The following is a 15916-nucleotide window of genomic DNA, read 5'->3' as shown; positions in this document are numbered from 1 at the left end:
GGCAGCTGAGGCAGCAACTACAAATGATGCAGCAGCTGTCACGAGTCCTGAAATTAAGCGCAGCAACTACAAACGTTAGGGTTCTCATAATCCTTAATGTTGTAAATCCTTATTTTATAAGGATATAGATCCACATTACAATAAATTGGTAAGTGCGGACCATGAGGATGTAAATTAGCTCCTTATTCTAGTAAAATGAGGGTTTACAAGATTAAGGCCCGATTTTACAATTTTGGGATACAAAGGTACCATAACGTTGTAAAGAGGATCCATAAACATGTAGGTTACACAATTTGGGTACTGATTTACAAGGTTTTGCACCATGATTACAACATTAGGGTTCTCATAATCCTTAATGTTGTAAATCCTTATTTTACAAGGATATAGATCCACATTACTAGAAATTGGTAAGTGCGGACCATGAGGATGTAAATTAGGTCCTTATTCTAGTAAAATAAGGGTTTACAAGATTAAGGGCCAATTTTACAATTTTGGGATACAAAGGTACCATAACGTTGTAAAGAGGATCCATAAACATGTAGGTTACACAATTTGGGTACTGATTTACAGGTTTTTGCACCATGATTACAACATTAGGGTTCTCATAATCCTTAATGTTATAAATCCTTATTTTACAAAGATATGGATCCAAATTATAAAGAATAGGTAAGTTCGGACCATGAGGAAGTAAATTGGGTCCTTATTCTAGTAAAATAAGAGTTTACAAGATTAAGAGCCGATCTTACAATTTTGGGATACGAGGATACCAAAACGTTGTAAAATAGATCCATAAACATGTAAGTTACACGATTTAGGTAGTAATTTACAAGTTTTTGTACCACGATTACAATGTTAGGGTTCTCATAATCCTTAACATTGTAAATCCTTATTTTACAAGGATATGGATCCAAATTACAAAAAATAGGTAAGTCCGGACCATGAGGATGTAAATTGGGGTCCTTATTCTAGTAAAATGAGGGTTTACAAGATTAAGAGCTGATTTTACAATTTTGGGATACGAGGATACCAAAACATTGTAAAAAGAATCCCTAAACATGTAACTTATAAGTTTTTGGTAACAATTTACAAGGTTTTTCTCATGGATTACAACGTTGGGGTTCACCAAATCCATAATGTTGTAAATCATATATTTACAAAAATATGGATCCATATTACAAAGGATTGGTAATAGTGGACATTAGGGATGTAAATTGGGTCCTTATTCTAGTAAACAATGGTTAAGGATGGATTTTACAATCTTATGGAACATAAATGTCCAAAATAGAGTAATACGAGACCTTAATATTGTAAATATTTGTGTTTACAAATATAATGACCTAATTTACTTTCCTAAGGTCCCTAGTTACCTTAATATTGTACTAAATGTCTTTATCCTTGTAAATTACGATATTACAATATTAAGGATGAGTTTTACAATCCTATGGAACACATCTATCCAACATAGAGTAATACGAGACCTTAATATTGTAAACATTTGTGCTTACAAGTATAAGGACCCAATTTACTTTCCAAATGTCCCAAATAACCTTAATATTGTACTAGATGTCTTTATCTTTGTAAATTACGATATTACAATATTAAGGATGGATTTTACAATCTTATAAAACACAGCTATCCAACATAGAGTAATACGAGACCTTAATATTGTAAACATCCGTGTTTACAAGTATAAGGACCCAATTTACTTTCCTAATGTCCTAAGTTACCTTAATACTGTACTACATGTCTTTATCTTTGTAAATTACGATATTACAATATTAAGGATGGGTTTTGCAATCTTATGGAATATAACTGTCCAATATAGAGTAAAATGAGACCTTAATATTGTAAACATTCGTGTTTACAAGTATAAGGACCCAATTTACCTTCCAAATGTTCCACTTTACCTTTATATTGTTCTAAATGTCCTTATGTTTGTAAATTACGATATTACACGAATAAGGATTGATTTTACAATATAATGGAACACAAATGTCCAACAGAGTAATACGAGTCCTTACTATTGTAAACCCTTTTGTTTACAATGTAAGGACCTAATTTACTTCTCTAATGTCCCACCTTAACTTTATAAAAAATTAAATTGAATTTAAATCTATTTTGAATACATGTTTACAACATATTTACACAGGACAAAAATCGCATTTACAACATACAATATTGAGTTTTTTGACCCCAAAAAAAAAATATTCATTTTCGGGTTACAAAACTATTTGGAATGGGAAGTGAAACCATGTGGAAAACCAAGCCAAAAGTGAAGAACATAGAAACACTTGATAACTGCACGTTTACAATTTACAACGAATTGTTTGTCAATTGCATTATTTGTTTGCAATTCCAACTAACTGTTTGTCAATTGCATTATTCATTTGCAATTTACAACTAACTGTTTGTCAATTACATTATTACCTTTTCATCTTAGGTGAGCCAATCTATCAGTGCCCTTTCCATCTTATGGTCACTTCCTTTGGAATTAACTCATTGAACCCATTGAGATAGAACAATACACGATCATATTTGACATCATTATATTATAAGTCTGTAGCATCAAACAAATTACATAAGCTAACACTTAACATCTACCACAAAGAAAGACAACAATAGAACCAAGAAGCTCTGTGCTATCATATGGTATCAAAAACAATTGTCAAACAGGGGACAAATGACCCTTAATCAATTCAAATGTTCCTTTTCAGAAATAAACTTATCCAAATATATAGTTTAATTTTATTTTGTATTTTCAAGATAAACTTATAAAGCATGCATTTCTAGGAATAAAATGTATAACATGATTGCAACCACATTTGCAATAATGTGCATAAAATTCAATTGCAAGGACAGAAATTACGAATTGCAAAGAAAAATACAATTGCATTCTATTAAGCAATGTTTTTATGCATTCTACTAAATTTTTTGCACATGGATTACAATCTTTTGAACATACAATTAATTATGAAGGATTTATCATTAGTGAGAGATTCTACGTTTCATAATTGTGCAAAGATAATGATAATTGCAAGACTGAAATGCAAATGGGACAACCTTTTTTTTTTCCTTTTCTTTTTTTGGTCTAAATCGAGTTTCATTAAATAAGGAGAGGAGAGAAAAAGAAAAAGAAAGCAAAAGCAAAAAAAAAAAATGTGGAGGTAGAGATCTGGAAAAGAGAACATAAAAGGAAGGAAAGGAGGGGGGACGAAGGAGAGAGGGGGAGAGGGAACCAGAGAAGAAAGAAAGGGGGAGAAAAGGGAGAAAAAGCAAAAAAACAGAAAAAAGAACCAAAAAGAGAGAGGAGAAGGGGGGAAGGGGTGGAGGGAGGAAAGGAGGAACAAGGAGGCAAGAAGGGGAGGGGAGAAGGGTCGGTGACCACTTCCCCCCCTGGCAGAACTAGAAGAGAGGGGGGCTAAGGTTGGGAGCTTTTTTTGCTTTGTAAAAAGCTTATTTTTGATGTCGTTGAGCTGTTAATATTGCCTCAGATGCAAATGGGACTACTTTAGTTGTCAATTGCACTACTAGAATGCAAATTACCCTACCTGTTTGTCAATTGCATTGACAAATCACATATTATCTTTACATTTTCAATTAATTGTGCATAGATAATGGCAATTGCTCGACTGGAATGCAAATAGTACTACTTTCTTTGTCAATTGCACGACTGGAATCCAAATGGCACTACCTGTTTGTCAATTGCAGTGACAAATCACATATTGTGTTTACTTTCTTAAAATTGAAAAGACTACCGATAACATGACAATATGCGTAATCTTAGAATACAACTTTTGGTACAATGCCCATTCATGATGCTAATGGGAAGATTGTTTCAATTGGCACATAAACTATGATATAACAGTCAAATTTACTTTAAAATCTTATTCTCAATGGTACTATATCCTCATCAAAGCCAACATAAACTTCATTCAAGTAATTGAAAGTATTGTTCAATACATTCACTCTACATAACCAATAATTATAAATCTAAAATCTTAAGTCATTATGTATATTTAAAAAAAAAAAAATACAATCTCCAAATACAATGAAAATATTACAAATTCAAGTAGCCAAATAAATAGACTCCAAAATAGTATATTAGTCTTGTACTTGGCCTAATTGTTTACCCCAACTTGAAAAACAATCACGAAACTATCAATAAAATGAATGGAAACATAAAGCAATATGCAAATATGAAAACAATTAGAAATTCATCATTGTAAACAAAAAAAGAACAAACCTACAACATAATTAACTTGAATAGAAAGCAATATGCCAGTTTAGGGTAGAGATTTGTTCTTTTCTTTTTCCTTTTTTTACTTTTTGGATTGTATAACAATCATCAATCTTATAGGCTTTGAATATCAAACAAAAAAGTGCAATGAAAGCAGCCAAAAGCTGGGACCAGCTTCAACCATGTCTCCAATGCCATGTACAATGGCCTAGTGTTTGTCTTTATGTCCTCATTTTGTGATTCCAAACTTAACTATTCTTAGCACTATGCCAAGATTAGGCAAATAATACCACTTCCAATGTAGCATGATAGTTTTTAACATGCAGTTCATAATATATATATTCCTCATGCATTACTAAAATAAATAAATAAAATCCTCAACCATTCACCAAAATGAAAGACAGAGGCAGAGAGATAAATCTGAAGGGAAACAAAAAATTACCCTTATCAGATGCTGGGAAGGGTGGATGGCCCGCTAGTTGGAATACTTGCAAATCCAAAATCAAAATCAAAACAATACCTAACTGAAAAACATAATCAAAACCAATTTCAAATTAAGAAGCACAAGAAGAAGAGTGAGTCCCTTTCCTATGTAGAAGATATAGAAGTCGTGTAAATTAGAACTCTTGATATGCATGGTACCATTGATTGCAGTGAAGTTTCATGTTCAGTGGGTTAGGAAGTCCTGTAAACATGAAAACATACAAGCCAAATAAAACAATAGTTATAGCTAACTACCCAAATAGGACTTTAGATGATGATAAAAAGAAGCAAATAAATATCAAGTCTCGTGTACAAATTAGTGCCTCAACATTTTCAGGTTTGAGAGCACTACAACCTTATAACTTAAGCAATACCACCTTATAACTTAAGTAAGAGTATATCAGCTAGCAAATGTAGCTTTGTATTGTAACCTGAATATCCATTGCTCTCATTTCCTTCTTCTAATATATATATATATATAACTAACCCTATCATGCATAGGCATTTGTTTACACTGACTCTTTTCTTCCCAGCACTTGAAAGACTTAAAACAAGAGATGCTACAAGAAATCCTTTTTCTAACAGAATTGCTGGATGAACTGAATATAGAGGTGCACATCTCCCTTTTTAATAGAATACTTAGACTGTAAATCTAAGTCTACTTATCTAGCTTTTCGTTAGCTTGAATTGTATTTCACAAGGTATTTTTTTATTGAATAAAATATTATGAATTCTCCCCAATGTAAAAACCAGTACCGAGTAGTTTCAGTTCATGCTAATGAAGATTACATTTTCAATACCAAGAGATTTGTTGAAGACTAAGCTAACTAATTCCAAAATACTGTAAGATGGTCTTGGATGATAAGTGGCTATTACAAATTTGAACTAATGAGAATCTAAAATCAACCCCTAGAAGGCCAGAGAGTTCAATAATTTCACACATTGCCAAATATATATATATATATATATATATATATATAATATGAGAATCATCTCACAGATTCAAATTCATACATAAAAGAAGATAAATTCAAATTCATAAATTCACATCAATGATAGCATTTTTGTTTTTGGTTTTTGTGAATGCAGAGAAAAAGTTGGGAAAAAGAGGAGCACAGTTGTGATGGTGGACGGCTCACAAGTCGAAGAATTAGACGCATTAAGAGACAATGATCAATTGTTTATCTTTTGAACATGAACATGAAAATGATGTATGAATGATCACTAATCAGTTTCAGTCACTTTATGAATGAAATTCTATAGCGTAACTCATGTCAAAGATGAAGATTGGACGAAGAACTTACAACACCTACATTCTATGCTCTGTTGTTGAGCATCTCTAAAACTGCATAAGAAACTAAAGATATTACTCTACAATTCAGACTAAATTATCTCAAGCACAAAAATAATACATTATAAGAAGTCATGGATCTCATGGGTTGTAATGGACACCAATTTGCTCCATTGTCGTGGAGGACAATAAATGTCTCAATCCTTTCTCAAGTTCTAGATCATTATTTTAACATTAAGATCTCCAGTAAACAGAGTACATAAAATTCCAAGTTATCAAACACAGAATACACAGAGTTTACAAAACAGAAACCTGCAATATCTCTTCAAGGCTAAAATGGATGCTCCATCGTCTAGCATCTTCCTTCAAGAACCCAGTGCTTTTGGTTTGAACAATATGCAGTCTCAAGGCCATCAATTTAAAGTCCCATATCATTATCAAGAATGAACAACTCTCAAGCTTCCAACCCTCAAATTCAAATAATAAAAAAAGTAAGAAATTAGCAACGTATATCTGAGAGAGAGAAAGGGGAGAGGTGGGAGAGAGAACAATTCGAAAGAAAAAAAACAGAATTATAATTTCAACAAATTACCAAATTCCTATATAAATCCAAAATATTACCAAGAAAAATAAATAAGGACTTGCGATTCAATACCCAAATCATTACACCCTAAATTAAAATAGGACATATAAATAATTTTGTTAGAAAGCCTAGACCAAAATTCAAAGTTGAAATACTTTCTGCTATGATGCGAATCATCTAAATCGCACAGTTAGAAAGAGAGGGAGAAAATTAGAGTTCTTACCTGCCACAGAGAGGTTGAGAGAAAGCCATCCACAGAGATCCAGATGAGAGTGAGACGGAGAAATCATAACTATGAAAACCTAAAAAAACAAAACAAAGAAACCAGCGATGAAGCAGCAGCAGCAGCAACAAGGAAGATACCTAGACCAAAAACCCTAGAAAGGATAATGAAATGAAGAAGGAGAAGAAGGAGCATAACTGTTGTGTAGATTTCAGCTGCACCAAAATGGATTAAGCTGCATCCTCAACTTGTGATACTCGCAAGTGCACGAGCCGTTTGGTAGTATAGCATATGTAAGTGCGAGGTCGATCCCACGAGGATTGGTGATTGAATGATCCAATTCAGTTTTCCTACACAAAACAGAAACAAAAACAAAGAACATGAAAGAAGGAAGAAAATAAGAAAGTAACTCAAGCAAATAAGTTCCCAAGTTCAATTTAGATTAATGGATTGATTCTAGCTAAAGTATGATTAAGCCATGGTGTGTGGTCATAACCTTGTGTTCCTAATTCCCTAATTTGATCATTTGTTGTCTAACCTAAAATTAAGCATTAGGAACCCATTAAGCATAGAAGAACATTTTAAACAACCAAGTATGTATCTAATCCCTGTTGTCGAATGTCCATACATACTCTTCCTATTCATAGTTCAATTCGAATTAAAGCATGGTGTATACTCTTAATTCAAACCAAGATAGCTAACATGCAAGCCTAAATGGTGATCAATCATTCAAACTAGCATATTAACTTATAAGCATAATGAATAAGAACAAAAACCATAATTGAAACTTGGAAACTAATTCAACTTGAAAACTTAAGAAAAGAATTTACATAACAAGAAAAATAAATTACAACTAAGAAAACATTAAAGAAAGCTAGAATTGAGAACTAGAAAGCAAAACTAAGAGAATTTGAGGGAGAGAAGGGAGGGGAGCTCTAGAGAAGTGTTTGAGAGCTCCCCCCCTTTGGGTGTGTTTACAAGCTTAGAGAACTTCCCTATTTATAGGCCTAGGGGAAGTGAAAATCTGAATTCAATATGGCTAATGCATACAACACTTGTTTTATAAAATCTGAAATGGTTGATGCACTTGTATTAGAAAATCTAAATTGGGTGATGCACTTGTATTAGAAAATCTTGAATTGGTTGATGCACTTCACCAATAGATCCCACCAGCAGCCCTAGCTCATCTTCATGTCACCATGACCAAGCTTCCAACCAGCTACAATAGCTCATGCCTAGCTCACCATGACCAAGCTTCCAACCAGAAACAATAGCTCATCCTAAGGTCAGCATGACCAGCAACTTCAAGGGCTTACAAATTGGGCTTCACTTAAGCAAATTAAGACTTTAAGCACTCAGACTTGAAGTTCAGAATGTCTTCTTTCCAGCCATATATCATTTGGGCCAATCCAAGGTCGGAGGAGGAAGTTAAGGCCAAAACAAATTGCTAACTCATTTTGCGCGCTGATAAAATCCATCCTGAGCATGGCTCTGTGTTTGCTAGGTAACAGACTCCACAATTATCCAATGGGGCTGAATTTTGGATATGTTATAGTACACACTCCTTGGAACAACTTTCATGAAGAATGTTGCCTCATCCGAGCTATGTAGGTTGCTGAAACAAAGCTTGCAATATGACCTACGGAACTGGACTGGCAGGGGGCTGTAGCCAAAATGAGTTTGTCTTTAAGCTCTTCATCCATTCATCCAAATTAGGCCTTAACATGCTTGAATTGCATGAATTATGCTCTCTAAAGCCATCATTATTACCTAAAGCTCAATGAACTGAAAGATAAACACAAAAAGGATTAAAAGCACAAGTTTAACTCAAAAACATAACCAAATCATAAGCTAGAAGGGTACAAAATGATATACAATTATGAACCGATCAATAACCTACTTGAGAGGAGAGGAGATGTGGTCGCGGGCATCGTCTCGTCATCACAGAAGGAGGAGAGGAGCTGCTGTGGAAGGAATCGAACTCGAAGGGAAAGAAATGAAAAACCCAACCCTAAACTTGAAATGTCTCTAAGTGAGAGAGCAAGTATTTTTGTATTTTTTATTTGGTTTTACCTACAGCAACCAATTTAACCGGTAACCAACAATCAACGCTTTGGATTACCCCACATGCCCCAGCCACTCATCCAATGGTCTATAATAAGTGGCGCATTAGTGCGCCAGGCGCACTGTAGAATTTTCCAGAAAGAAAACCCCTTTTCAATTACCCAAAATGGGCCCCACCGAAGGGCCGAAAGAATCTAGGTCTAAACAAATATTCACCATGTCATTGTTGTACACAAATCTCTTGCTCACTTGCGCAAATATACTCTTCTTCGAAAGCTTTGGTTTCTTCTGACCATAGTTCTACAACAAAACCATAAAATGGAAGATACACTTGTTAAGTACAAATTACAGTACGACAAGGGGGAAATTTGAAACTACTGTCTGCAGCGCAAATCTCACGGCCTGGAGTTCCGGGCCGAGGGGATATGCGTTGACAAGCGGCTTCCTACTTTTGGGTGTGGTGCGATTGTGCGCGGGCGTGCCAGCACGGTCTACCGTGCGTCGAGATGTTGATGAGTATAGGATGGATAAGTGGTGCGCCTGTTTGAACTCGTCTTCTAATCAAACGATTGTAGCCGAGAGAGGAACTAGTCTCGGCTATTAGGTTCACGGCCTGAACTACAAGGCCGTTGAGTGATGGTGTTGGTGATGGGTTTTGGGCGGTGCTCCGGTGCGTTGCTCAGGGAGCGACGGTCGTATGATATATGGGGTGAGTGAACGAACAACAGGGATGGTGCTCCGGCGCCTTGAAAATCAAGGGTCATATGATATATTGATGAATGAATTTTCCTTACAGTCTAACACTACTCCTAGGAAAGCAAGTAAAGATATTGAAAGTGCATTACAGGAAAACATAAGTTGCTCCGTGGGAGGCTTTGGTTTGGTGTTTGAACCCGTTGAATGTAGCTTGAGCTTCGTATTTATAGGAAGAGTTCCTGGAGGAGTAATCGAGGCTGAAAATCTGCATGGTGGAGCCTGATTAGAGCAAGTGGGTAGTCCAATCGACATTTGGGATCGTGAAGTATTGTGGTGTGACCCCATAAATCCTGGTGAATCTCGGTCGCCGCCCCAATCATGGACTCTGCGCTTTTGGCCGTGTAGACGCATTTATGGCCTTGATAGCTGGTGACCTAATATCTCAAGCTGCCAGAATTCTCTTGAGAATGTCTACGTCTAATCACTCTGATCCTCATCACCAAATCCTGACTTCAATCACTTCCCACCTTCCCTCGTGCATTAAATGCTTATTCGTGGTCAGTGGGTTTGCTGCAATAAACAGAGGCACTACTTCATTAAATGAAGCCTGGGACCCTGTTGTCACGTGATGATTCGCCTTTAATGCCTTTGGCCGTGATTTTGCTCGGCCTGCACTCGAGGCCGAGATGATCATGCCTTAGCATTTTTCTTTTGTCTTTAGGAAGGCAAAGTACCCTGTTGAAATGTTGCGTTTCAGTTTTACGAGGAAGTGCCAGGGCCGAGAAAAGGGGCTCCTTCGGCCAGCTCATGGCTGTGATTTATTAGGCACAAACATTGCCCCCACATCCCTGGATTCTTCGGCCTCGGCATGGGTAGGGGCCGAATGAATTCCAAGGGATGGACCCTTTGCATTCCTTCTGAAGTGATTAACAATTGGGGCATTAAATGCGCAGGCAGTCGGCGCATTTAATGCCTCAAGCACGTCGTGCAGGTCATTATTGCCTAGGCTTACTCGAGGCGTCGTTTCGCCTCGTCAAGTGAAATGACGGTCTCTGGACTTTCGCCACGTCATCGCGCTCTTAATTCGCACGAGCCATCATTTTGCCTTCCTAATCGAAACGTCGGCCGCCAAGTTTCTGTCATATCTTCGCGTGTTCTGAATGCGTTGTCAGGACGTTTCGTTTTACGAGAATCATACCTCTTCGTTTTGAATTTCGGCACGAGTATAAAAACCCAAACTCTTTCGTATTTTCTTCCCACTCTAAAAGTCTCTGAGTTCATACTCTTCGAAAGTTTACACTGACCTTCCCCAGTTTTTTTAGCCTTCTTTCCATTACTCAGTGACCTTTCTTCTCGCTTCAAACATCCTGGAGCCTTCCTTTGATCCCTGGGCCTCATCCTTCTTTAATTCAACCTGCCCTAATGGTTCTTACTACAGCCCTTCCAAAACCAGGGAACCATATCTGCTGAGTCTCATGACTTGGAAATTTGGCCTGGTCCAGATGACTTGGCAGTTTGATGAAAATGGGAGGACCTGGTATGATGACTCCAACGTGGCCATGTTTATTTGGCTGAGCGCCCCGGTCATCTCCTTGGCCGGAACGACGGCCCTTATCATGGCCGGGGTGATTGTTCTTACCAAAGTCGGAATGACGACCGCTTATCATGGCCAGAGTGACGGCCGCTACCACGGCCTGAACGACGGTCGCTGCCACTGCCGGAATGGCGACTGCTTACCATGGCCGGAGTGGCAGTTGCTTTCCGTGTTCTGAATGACAGCCGCTTACCGTGGCCGGAGTGACGGCCCTTGCGCTTTCCATGGCCTGGAGTGAAGCCCTGGTTCTAGGCTGGCCGTGGCTGATGACGATATGGGTGGCGGAGGTCCTGCCTCGGGGGAAAGCGTCTGATTGTCTAGCAAGAAGACCATGGAGCCGAAGCGCGTAGATTTAGGATGTGATTTTTCTTATGTGTGTTTGTACTAGGCCATGACCTGGCCGTTCCCTTGTAAACGTGTCCCCCCTTTTTAAACTAAATGAATAAAATGAAGTATGATTTCCTTTAGTTCGCCTTTGTCGTGTTGCATACTCCACTTTTATCATTTGTAAATATTTATAACTCTTTCACGGCCGTCTCCCATAATGACGGGGCGTATCTCTTCAAATACTGGCCGTTGATCGGTAAGTTGTGCCACTCTCCATCCCTATCCTTTAACTGAAATGCACATCGGTCAAGAATTCGTTCAATAATGAACGGCCCTTCCCAATTGGGCGAAAATTTGCCGAACCGAGGGTCTTTTGTCCCGATAGGAAGCACGGCTCGCCATACTAGGTCGCCTTCGGCGAAAGCTTTTTGCTTAACCTTTTTGTTGTAAACCCTCACCGCAATCTGCTTCTGTGCCTGCATGAGGTTATAAGCGTCGAGTCTAGATTGCTCCAAATCTTCCAACTCCTGAGCCATGGCTTGTGCATAATCCCCCTTTTCTTGTTCAGGCTGCTCGGCCACATGGAGAGAACGAACCTTTAACTCCATTGGAACGATGGCATCGTGACCGTAGGTTAAGGCGTAAGGAGATGTGCCCGTGGTCGATCGCTTTGAGATTCGGTACGCCCAAAGAGCTTCGGGGAGTAAGTCGTGCCACGCCCTAGGTTTTTCCTTGATCATCTTCTCAAGGATACCCTTGATTACCTTGTTACTTGCCTCGGCCTGTCCGTTAGACCGAGGGTAGTAAGGTGTTGAGTGGACCAATTTGATTCCCATCCTTTCGGTGTATTCCCGAGTCTCGGCCGATGCGAAAACTGGACCGTTATCGGCCGTAATGGTTTCTGGGATACCGAATCTGTGGACGATGTGATTTTCAAAGAATTTGACCACCTGTGCGCTGGAAATTGATCGATAGGACTCGGCCTCGACCCATTAAGTGAAATAGTCGGTCGCCACCAAAATCCATGCATGTTGGTTGGACGCAGCTGGGTGAATTTTGCCGATGATATCCACGGCCCACCCTATGAACGGCCATGGTTTGGTAACCGGGTGGAGGGCCTCGGCCGGTACTCTTTGTATGGGGCCGTGAATTTGACACTTGATACATCCCTTCGCATATTCTATGCAATCTTTCAAAATGGTCGGTCAGTAATAGCCGTGTCTCCGAACCAACCACCTCATCTTGACGCCAGACTAGTGAGCACCGCAAATCCCTTCGTGAGATTCGGTCATGATGACCCTGATGTCTTCGGCGCTGGGACATAGGAGCAGTAAGCCGTCTGATCCCTTTCGATACAGCTCGTTCTAATAAATCAAATAACACCGAGCCCAGAAACGTGTAGTCCTCTCATGGTTGCCAGAAAGGTTACACAAATATTTCACTATGGGGTAGCGCCAGTCGGCTTCGGCCGTGTTGATCTCGTCGGTGATATCGGCCGAAGACACTTGCGCTGCCATTCCACGTTCGGCCAAAGCTGGCAAGGTACGCCTCTCGATCCTTATCAGGCGATCGTGGTCGGTGTTCGGGATGTTTACGCCTGATGCTACCTGGGCCATCTCATTGGCCTCGCCGTTCTCGGCCCGCGGTATATGAACAAAGGAAATTCTAGAAAATCCATTGGCCGTGTTGAGGGCCGTCATATAATACATGGCTAAATTCTCGCTCGTGCATTGGTATTCCCCAGTCAGTTGGTTAATCACCAGCTGAGAGTCGCCGTAGACCAAAACACGGGTTGCCTTCATTTCTTTCAAAATCTCGAGACCGATGATGAGCGCTTCGTACTCAGCCTGATTATTAGTGCATTTGAAGTCGAGTTGGAATGCGAACTGCCATTTTTGCCCTTGAGGAGATTCGATCACAACTCCGGCTCCTGACCTGGCCTCGGTGCTGGAGCCGTCGAAGTACATGGTCCAATAATTCTTTTTCCATGCGGGCCATACCGATCTCGACCTCCAACTCCTCTTCTTGTCCCTGGGCCGGGTGATGAGCTAGGAAATCGGCCAATGCCTGACCCTTGACCGATTTCTGAGCTACGTATTGAAAGGTAAATTCGGATAATGCCATCATCCACTTCCCAATTCGGCCGCATATGATCGGCCGAGTAAGCATATATTTGATGAGATCGATCTTGGAGATGATTTGAACGACCGAAGGAAGCATATAATGCCGTAACTTGGTGGCCGCGAAATAAAGCGCTAGGCATAATTTCTCGATTGGCGAATAGTTTAATTCGGCCGTGTTGAGGATGCGGCTTAGATAGTGCACCGCTTGTTCGCGCCCAGACTCATTGTTCTGAGCCAGCAGACAGCCGATAGAGCCCTCTGAAGCCGAAATGTAAAGCCTCAATGGTTTCCCTCTTTTTGGCGGCATAAGGACCGGCGGTTGGGACAAATATTTCTTGATGTCGTCGAGGTCCGCCTGATGCTCTGTCCCCCATACGAACCGTTCCGTGTCTTTCAGTTTGAGCAAGGGAGACAACGGCCGGATTTTCCCTGCCAGATTGGATATGAATCGTCTCAAAAAGTTGACCTTGCCGAGAAAGGACTGGAGCTCCTTCTTGGTTCTTGGCGGAGGGGCCGCCATAATGGCCGTAGCTTTATTTTTATCTATCTCGATTCCTCGTTGGTGAACCAAGAAACCGAGGAAATTCCCTGCGGTGACGCCGAAAGCACATTTCTTTGGGTTCATCTTTAGGCCATGTGCTCGCATTCGGTCAAAAGCTTGCCGGAGATGTTCTACGTGGTCGGCTTTGGATGTGGACTTTACAACCACGTCGTCGATGAAGACTTCAACGGTCCGGCCTATGAGGTCTTGGAAAATTAGGTTCATAGCTCGTTGATATGTTGCGCCGGCATTCTTTAGGCCGAATGGCATGACTACCCACTCATAGGTTCTGATTGCTCCTGGACACCTAAACGCCGTTTTGTGGACATCCTCCTCAGCTACGAAAATCTGGTTGTAACCTGCATGGCCGTCCATGAAAGACAAGAGTTCGTGCTTGGCAGCCCCGTCCACCAGGAGGTCTGACACCGGCATGGGGTATTCGTCCTTGGGGGTTGCGAGGTTCAGATTTCGGTAATCGGTGCAAACCCTCAAAACCCCAGTCCTTTTTAAAACTGGTACAATGTTGGCTAGCCACTCAACGTACCGGGCTGTTCGGATGAAGCCAGCTTTAAGGAGCCGTTCAATTTCCTCCTTGACCCTGAGCTGTATCTCGGTCGAGAAACGCCTTGGCGACTGCTGGAAAGGCTTGAACCCATCCTTGATTCTCAATTCGTGTTCGACCAAACTTCTCGGCAACCCAGGCATCTCGTGATAATCCTAAGCAAAACAGTCCTTATATTCATGGAGCAAGCCGATAACCTCGGCCGCTAACTTAGGATCCAAGAGATGGCTTACAAAAAGAGGCCGTGGTTCGGCCTGCGACCCTACATTTATTTCTAACCAAGAAACCGAGGCTTTGGTTTGGTGTTTGAACCCGTTGAATGTAGCTTGAGCCTCGTATTTATAGGAAGAGTTCCTGGAGGAGTAATCGAGGCTGAAAATATACATGGTGGAGCCTGATTAGAGCAAGTGGGTAGTCTAATCGACATTTGGGATCGTGAAGTATGGTGGTGTGACCCCATAAATCCTGGTGAATCTCGGCCGCTGCCCCGATCATGGACTCTGCGCTTCTGGCCGTGGAGACGCATTTATGGCTTTGATAGCTGGTGACCTAATATCTCAAGCTACCAGAATTCTCGTGAGAATGTATACGTCTAATCACTCTGATCCTCATCACCAAATCCTGACTTCAATCACTTCCCACCTTCCCTCGTGCATTAAATGCTTATTCGTGGTCAGTGGGTTTGCTGCAATAAACAGAGGCACTACTTCATTAAATGAAGCCTGGGACCCTGTTGTCACGTGATGATTCGCCTTTAATGCCTTTGGCCGTGATTTTGCTCGGCCTCGGCCTCGGCCTGCACTCGAGGCCGAGATGATCATGCCTTAGCATTTTTCTTTTGTCTTCAGGAAGGCAAAGCACCCTGTTGAAACGCTGCGTTTCAGTTTTACGAGGAAGTGCCAGGGCCGAGAAAAGGGGCTCCTTCGGCCAGCTCATGGCCGTGATTTATTAGGCACAAACAACTACATGACACAACTGGAAATGATACCTTTTGTCTGTCTAGTGCATAGTCATAATCTATCCTCTCCCTCCCTCTAGTTACTTTTGCCAAGTTTGATTGACCGATTTCCCACATATTTACCTAGAATATATTATTGCCAATTATATATGACAAGACAGTTATCGTCATAGGGTCCGTCTAACGTTTCTATTACGCTTCCGTTCCCCTTGTGATGGCACCTGTTGTGAAATA

This window comes from Prunus avium, chromosome 7 (assembly GCF_965620075.1).
Source record: "Prunus avium chromosome 7, drPruAviu1.hap1.1, whole genome shotgun sequence".
In the NCBI taxonomy this organism is placed as follows: domain Eukaryota; kingdom Viridiplantae; phylum Streptophyta; class Magnoliopsida; order Rosales; family Rosaceae; genus Prunus; species Prunus avium.
This window is presented reverse-complemented; position numbering follows the sequence as displayed.